Here is an 8,891-nt window from a genome sequence, read left to right as displayed (position 1 = left end):
CTAATCAGTTCTTGAGCACAGAGGAGTTTTCTGGCTTTCTGTATTCCTCAGGGTTTTCGGTTGTAAGCATCAGAAATCAACCCCAGCTAACTTATATGAAAAAAAGAATTGTTGGGCAATTCACAGAATTGGTGGGAGGACTAAAGAATTAGGCTTGGAAAATAAACAAGAGCCAAGAGAGGTTTGAATGAAGTAAACGTGGCCAGGGTTTCACCACCGTCAATGCCACCCTCACTAGACTCATGATGCTGGTGCTGTTGCCGTGTACAATTCTCAGCCTTCTCCAGATCTTTGTGTCACCACGGTTAGAGTCAAAGTCCCTGCTGAAAGCATCTGATTGGTAGAACCTACAACCTTTACCTTATCTTTCAGAGCTTTTAGCTTTCACTTCAAGATACAGATGGTGAGGAATTATCTCCCAGAGAAGGTTGTTTAGAAAAAAAGATGCATGTCCATACTTTCTGGACCAGGTACTCTGGAGCTGGATTTATTGGTTCCTCAGCTGAGCAGGACTGCTCTTCAAGGAGGTGGAGTTGGGCCAGGTGGGGTTGGGTAATGGGAGGGAGCTGCTCAAAGGAGGGGCACATACTATATCTGTGAATGATAATTTTAAATCTTTACAGAACTTACATAATAAAAGTATATATTAAACATGGCACAGGGCATGATGGGAAGACGATGTCTCAACAAGTCCCACTTTCTCTTCCCTTTTATTGCTAATAACTCCAACCCAAAACCTCTCCTGGGCTAACTGGGAGCTAGGGCTGGAAGGCAGGTGGAGTACAGAGGGCTGAGCTTCCCTTCCCCTTATCACCCTAAAGCCAGATGAAGCCCAGATACAGTCTGGGGAAAGATTTGAAAGCTGCAATTCCTGGGGAGAGCTTGGCCTATGGACATCGCTGAGCACCCAAGGAGAAGATTGACATTGGCTAGCATGAGTGTGCCTGTCTTTTTGGCCCTCGGGAAGCCAAACAAGAGGCTGGGTCTTCTCCACTTCTGAGGTTGAGAGAGCATGAGAAGCCCACAGAGAAAAGAGGCATCCTCCCAATCCTCAGCAAAGGACTGAAAATCTTTTCTTCAATGCAATGTGTCACATGACAAGAGACTGCTGTACTTCCACCACTCTCAAGATTCCACCCTAAAGTACCTCCAAGAATAGACAAAGGAAAATAGCACTACACCCCAGGAGCCAGCAGTCATAGAGAAGAGTAAATAATCAGAACAGACCTTAGCAAAATCTGAGGAATTTGCTTGAGGAAAGACTTTAAACAAATAATAAATAAAAATCCATAGAACTCAAGATAGGGGAAGATATTTAGGGGAGAAAACAGTGGTAAGGAAGGGATATTGCGATATATATAGTTAAGTCAAAACGGATAACCATAGACTATTTGAATGTGTAAAAACCAAGAGGAAACTAATAGAGAAGGAGGTTGAGATTAATGAAATAATGAAATTTAAAAATGATACAAAGGCTAAATACGTCTGAAAACTGGTTCTCTGTAAAATTCAATAAAGTAGATAAGTTCTTTGAGGACTTCATTAAGGAAAAAATAGAGAGCAAAAATACATAAAATTAGGAATGAGAGAGGAAACGTAACCACAGAAAAGTAGAAGATTAAAAGATAAGGCCACATATAAGTCAATATGCCACACATAACTCAATTGCAACAAATTCGGAAACTTAGAAGAAATGGGTAATTTTCCAACAAAATATAATTACCCAAGTTAACCCAAAATTCATTAGAAAACTTGACTAGGCTAATTACTATAGAGTTATAGTAATTATAACTCTTATAGATAAGAATAGATTATAGATTATAACTCTTATAGATTCTTATAGATAAGAATCGCCTCTACTTGCTAAAACTATAAATTCCTACAGCTGACCGTATCCCAGATCCAATGAATCAGAATCTTCAGTGTTGGGACCTAGTAATTTCTACATTTATCAAGAGCTCCAGTTGATTCCTATCATCAATGAAGTTAGGGAACGTTGCCGTAGAAGATTGGGCTAGGTAATTGCAGACCTACCACTTAAGAAAAGGCTTTAGACCTGATGTTTTTATAGCTAGTTCTATGTAGCCTTTAAATAACAGTATTTTCAATTTTATATAACTATTCTAGACCATAGAAAATAATAGAATAATTCTTATGATGTCAGCATAATGTTAATACCAAAACTTGATATAGTACAAAACAAAAACAAAAAAATTACAGACCAAACTTACTAACAGATATAGATGAAACAATCTAATAGCACATAGAACCCAGCAATATATCATAATAATAATATACCATCACCATATAGAATTTATTCCATGATTACAAGAATGATTTAAAACAAGACTCTATCAACACCATTTATTTCATTAATAAATTGAAAGAGAAACATATGATCATATCAATAGATGCTAAAAAGACATTTGATAACACTGATTAATCATTCCTAATAAAAACTATAAGCAAAATAGGAAAAAATGAGATTATTCAAATATTATAAAGCCTGTTTTTTAAAAGCTAATGACAACTATAATTACAAGTAACAATACATCTTTCTTTTAAAACTGAAAATTCATATGCCCTTTGAGCGAGCAATCCCCTTGTGGGGAACCAATCTCATAGAAATAAAAGCAAGATGCTTAGTGAAGCATTGTTATAGTGACAAAAAAACTGGAAACAAAGTGAATGCCTAATGAGTAGGAAAGAAGGATAAATAAGTTAGAATACATTCACATCATGGAATATCACACAGTCATTAAAAAGAATGTGAATTCATTCAGCTGATTTGTTGACTCCCAGGGACTGCCACAGAGTATTGTCAAAGAAGAAAAGTAACATACAGAGATACGTAGCATGCTATGACTCTATTTTTGTAAAGCAAACAATGTCAAAACCCCACTACATATGAATAAATATGAATAAATGTAGCCAAAAGTATATATTGTACAAAGTACAGTGGGGTACACATTGGTAGTTAACATGAGGAATAAGGGTGAGTGGAGAGGGGATGGAGGTGGGAGATAGAAGTTAAAAAAAAAAAAAAGCAAAACAACAACAAAAAAGGCTTTCCTATAATGGTCCAACATGTAAAATAGAATTCTATTTATGTTAAAGGATGTATGTGTGTGCGTGTGTATTTGCATATAAATAAATTTTTAAGCAAATAAATAATTTTAAGCAAATCCCAAATGCCATAAAACTTTAGAAATACTTCAGTATGAATTTCCAACATGTATCTTTATGTTTGTCTGTACTGGTATCATGAACTAGGAAAGAGGAAAGATGCGGATGGGTGCACACCAAACTGTTATTATCAGTCACCTCAGGGGGTGGAAGCAGAGAAGCGGGGGCTCAGGGATATAATTAGCTTTGCTTTTATATGCTTTTAAACTGTATTGTTTCACTTGTTTCAATAAGCAAGTAAAAGCTAGCAATTCGGTCCTCTGGTTGGCCTTAGAATTGGAAGACACCTCAGCAATACCTGCCATCTTTTCTCTCATACCCAAGGTAGCATGCATGAGCAGTTGTGACCATGCATTAGTTAAATAGCAATATATTACTGAGGAAACAAATGGATGGCTTTTTAACAAACCTGTGAAAGTTAAGATTATATATATATATATATCTCCTAAGGAAATAAATCTAAATTTTGAAAATTCTTTGCACTAAATGCTTTCAAGTAGATGTCCTTAAATTCTCCAGTTGTTGGACATACAGATTATGTCCCAAATAATACTGCAATTGGTATCTTTTATGTGCTGTCATTAAAAATGATGTTTAAAAAGATGGCCAAAAACTTTTTTAAGATTAAATGTTAAGAGAAGCAAAGAATGATAGGCTGGAAATACCCTTCCCTAAAAAAAAACAAAAACAAAAACAAAACCTTATGCATAGAAAGAAGACAGGAAGGAAATACAGTGCAACAGAATGCAAACAAAGGCTATATTTCAAAAGTGATATCATATGTGTTTATAAATAGTACTTCCTATTATTTTCTGTTTTGTCAAACTTATGATTAGTCTGCAATATTTTTATAACAAAATCCTAAAAAACTTAAAAAATACTTTTCTAATTCAAGTACAAAAGTTTATTTTCACACAAAGCCTTTATAAGTATTTTGTAGACATTATTATTAGAGTCATTCTTTCACTATTTCTGGCATTACATAGATTTGTGAAATACTAAATAAAGGCAGAAATACATATGTTGTCAGTAAGTTGTCTTTAGTTTGGTCAAAAATCTCTGCATTCAAAAAGTAACTATAAGAAATTGCAGACAGAAAAATATGAGAATTCTCTGAAATTAGCATTTTGGCTCCACTATCAGGGAAATCTCAACCTGGCATGAGGTATTGAAGAGAGGTCAAAAAAAAGATGTTATTTTTGAATTAATATGACAAAAGTAGAAGCATTACCAGACCAGCTTTAGAACAGTCCCACTTCCCCTTTTATTAAAATAGTTAATTTCATTTATTTATTCTCATTTATTCATTCATTCAAATATTCATTCATTCAAATATCATATGCTAAGTTAGGCAAGGTAACCTCTGTGAATGGCAGTTTCTTTATATGTAAGATGGGGTTCCTATGGGGTACTACTTACCTTCTTACAGAGTACTTCTGAATGTGAAGTTCCTGGCAATGCAATAGGTACCCAAAAAATAGAACCTGTTGTTGCTGTTATTATTATTATTATTACTCTTGCCAAAGGGTTTCACAACTATTCCATTGAGGAGGAATTGATACCACAGTGTGTTAAATGCCACTTATAATTAACTGTGCGTAAAACTGTATATGTCTTATCCCACAAAGTAGATTCAGTATTTCTCTGCAATTTTTAAACTGGTATTTGTCGCCTCTGTCAAGTCCTTAAGTGAAAGATGCCTTTGGTTTCTGAATCAGGGCAGCCTGTATTTTCAGTAATTCTGCCACTGAGTCAGGCCAGCCCCCTCGCCCAGTGGTAGCTGAAAGGCTTCTTGAGGTGTGAGAATCATCCTTGACTCACAAGCGAGGCGATGACACGGACACCTCAAGTCTTTCCAAAGCCTGTCGCTAGGCTTCTTGATAGAAACCACTAGTGCAATTTTTTCTGTAAGTACCTGGTAACAGTAACCATGTGTGCCAGTGGCTAACGCATCCCATGCCACTTGGAATAGCAACAAGAATCTCCAGTTGGAAGGGTGCTGCAAATGAGATTTTACATTGTTAAAAGAACATTTGAAAGTCAGGGGATATACATGCATTTTATGTAAATCCAAATTCAATTTGGACAAACATCATGGTCTTCTGGCACCCAATAAAGCAAGGCAACTCAGACACATGTTCTCATCAGGTGGTAACTCTCATTAGCTGGAGTAGTCTAAGCTTGAAGTGGTGATGCTGGATTCTTGGCATGGCCAGCTGTCAATAAAGGTAACTATTATTTTTTGTTGTTGGCATCATGATCATCATTAACATGGTCCTGTGGTTATTATCTGAGGGTTCAACCAAGAAAGAACTTGCCCAGACCGCATTCTAGTTAATTGCAGGATGAATTTAGAGCAAGGAAGACTGCTTTTCTAGTTATAGAATCTAGTTTAGGGAGCAAAGTGATTGTGGCATATGGAGGCATCCTGCTTTTTTTCTCCCAAGTCCATGTGCTGGAGTTCTTTTTCTGTCCTAGAAATCATTGTGTTTTAGAACAACTCTTCTTAATGCCTACTCCCCTTTTATGCTGGGATACACATGAGTGCTACTCCCATTGAATGTATCCAGATTTGATAAAATGCAGCAAATTTTGGTGAAGCAAAGCACACAGTAATTTATGAGTGTCACAACTATATACAGTTCACCGGAACTGATAGGTGTTTTAGTCTGGGTCCTCTCTGAAGTAGAGCCTGAGATAAGAACTAAGGTATGGGTAGTTTATTTGGGAGATGATTCCCTGAAGCAGGAGTAAAGGAGTAGAGAGAGTGAGGTGAGAAAGGAGGAAAAGCTAACAAAGGGTGCATTATTGAGGCTGTCACATTAAGCAATGGGGCCAGATTGTTCCAGAACCTGGGAGAAGCATATAGAATGCCTCTCAGAATCGTTCATCTGAAGGGCTGTCATCAGTCATCCATTGTTGAGGGTTTTCAGGGAGCTTAACTGCGCTGAAATTCTGGGCTTATTTTGCACATAGTTGGGTTGGGATTTAGAGAAGGCCGTGGGGTAAACAAACACAAAAACAAACCAGGGGTGGGAGCCCTCTGAATGAATGGTGGAGTAAAGGTCTTCAAAAGTTTCCTTTTCCATACAAGTAATAAGAACTGTCAAAATCAACTCTTTTAGAACTCTGAAAATTAAAAGCTTGCAATAATCTAAGTAAATAATATAATGTGTCAACTCTACAAGTCAGATTCCCCAACTTTCCCAGAGATTTTGCTGTTGTTTGTTTGATGACTTTCCTGAACTTGTTCTTTAAAGTCTATATTCTTTGTCCTATGCAACCACTGGAGTCTCTGCTCTGCTAGCTTAGTGATCAGTTAATAACTGGACAAAGATTTCCTTAAATGCCTTGAACCAATGAGTCTCCCGGTCCTTGGCTATGGGTTGTTCGTCTTGGGGTGCACCTTCAACATTCCCATAGGCCATTTCCAGCTCTGCCTTTGCCTTCATTTCCTGCTTGCACTGAGCTTTGAGGTCAGTCCAAGGTAAGAGCTTAAGGCCTTCCAGGACTTTCTCAAGCATGTGCACAGCCCTGTGTACTCATGTGGGCTTCTGGATTTGCAGGAATATGTCAGAGCCTTTTAAAACACCCTATGGACATTTAATTCACCAGTTTTTCCTCTCCAGTTTTGTGGTGAGCCTTGGAATGCCAGAATCTTGCTGTTCTTACTCAGATTTGGCCATTTTGCTTTAATAAATAGTCAAATGTCCAGTTTTCAGCAAAAAATTATTAGACATGCAAAGAAACAAGGAAGTATAATCCATACACAGGAAAAAAGCAGCCAATAGAAACTGCCCCCGAGGAAGCCCAGAAGTTCTACTTACTACACAAAAACTTTAAATTAGCAATCATAAAAAGGTTCAAAGATATAAAGAAAATCATGTCCAAAGAATTAAAGGAAAGTATGAGAATGATGACTCATCAAATACAGACTATCAATAGAGAGTTAGGAATTATAAAAAAGAACCAAATAGAAATTCTGGATATGTCAATATACTTCAGTTAAAAAAAGAAAAGAAATTCTGGAGTAGAAAAGTACAATAACTGAAATGAAAAAGTCACTAGAGGGGATCAAGAGCAGTTCTGAACCGGCAGAAGAATCAGTGAACTTGAAATCAGGTTAATAAAGAATTAGTGGTAATTGATGCACAACATTGTGAATATACTGGAAATCACTGAGTTGAACACTTTTTAAAAAAAGTGTGATCTTTATGAAATGTGAATTTTATCTCAGTAAAGCTCTTACTGAAAAATCAAACAAACTACTTGGTGGGTGCTTGAGGTGGGGCACTGCCAGCTGAAGATGAATTCAAGTTCCCATGAAACTGCCAACTACTGCCATGCTGAAATCAGAGGTGAGTTGGGAAGTGATGTCGGCACCAAAGAAATCTGCTACAGTAGCTTGTGAATAGATACAATAAGAAGCAAGTTAATATGTTATTCCTAGGGTTTTAGGAGTAGATTTGTGCTTTGCTTTCCCACTCAGGGAAATAAAAGAGAAAGAAATGAATGGAAATGGGGCAATTGATAGCGATTACCTTGAATTCTCTATAATTAATTTTTAAATACAATTCTAAATTTTACATTCTAATACAATTCTAAACTTTAATAATTAAAAAATCATTAATAAAACTTTTTTTTTTTCTTTATAACACATCTCACAACAGATAGTAACCTAGCACTGTGTGGTGAGACCATGGTAGGGAACCACTGCTTACCAGGTCATTTATTTCAGTGAATCCCAAATTTTAGTAAGTATAAGAGTTACTTGAGAAGCTATTAAAATGTTGATTTTGGATTTCTCTTACTCTCTAGAACTCCCCACTCCCACTAAAGAGTATGATTCAATAGGATGGGGAGGGACCCAAGTGTCTGCATTGCCAAAAAGCATCCCTCCTGATTCTGATGCAGGCAGTCTGTGGATTCCAGATGGAGAAACACTGATTTAGTACAACTCACTAGTTTTACAGCTGAGATAAATGGACAGAGCAGAGCAAGAGAAAATGTCTTAAGATTGCATGATAGAGGCAGAGGTATAGAGTGAGAGTCTAAATTCAAGTCTTGTCACCTGCAGCCTTGTGCTTTTTCCACTACATCACAGTGCTTCTTGTATATGTGGGTTAGAGCAGCCCTGCACTCACTGCTCAGGCGTGCCCAGGGGGGCGGTGGACCACACATCAGGGAGCATTAAAGCCACTACACACCTATTCATGGCTTGGGCAGTCAGAATTTGTGCTGCCATTGCACATAACAAGCACCTTGTGCAGAGCACCAGAATGTGAATGTTGTCACTATGGCCACAGAGAGAGAGTCAGTGAATGAGATGACATATTTAAAAGTACTCAGAGATTTCAGAGAGTGGTAACCCAAAGACTGGCTAATTATTCACTTCCTCTTGGACCAGAGATACACAGCACTAAGCATTCACGTATTTTCAAACATGTGGATCACTGATTTAAGTGTTCAGTTTCCTGCTGGCATCTGACATCATGAAACCACAACTGTAGAGAATTCCAATTCACGGTTATAAATAAAATTGGCTACAAAGGTTAGCGACAATGAAAGGTCTGAGACAGGGTGTACTCTTCCAGGATAAAAGATTAGCCTTGAAACTATATTATTATAATTTGATACCATTGGGCTGGGATAGAGGGACGAGGAAGAAAGGGGGTACTAGGCTGAGAAAGCCTCAAGTACAAAGG

The sequence above is a fragment of the Eschrichtius robustus genome, chromosome 5, assembly GCF_028021215.1.
Source record: "Eschrichtius robustus isolate mEscRob2 chromosome 5, mEscRob2.pri, whole genome shotgun sequence".
NCBI classification, from domain to species: domain Eukaryota; kingdom Metazoa; phylum Chordata; class Mammalia; order Artiodactyla; family Eschrichtiidae; genus Eschrichtius; species Eschrichtius robustus.
Note: the sequence above shows the minus strand (reverse complement) of the source record.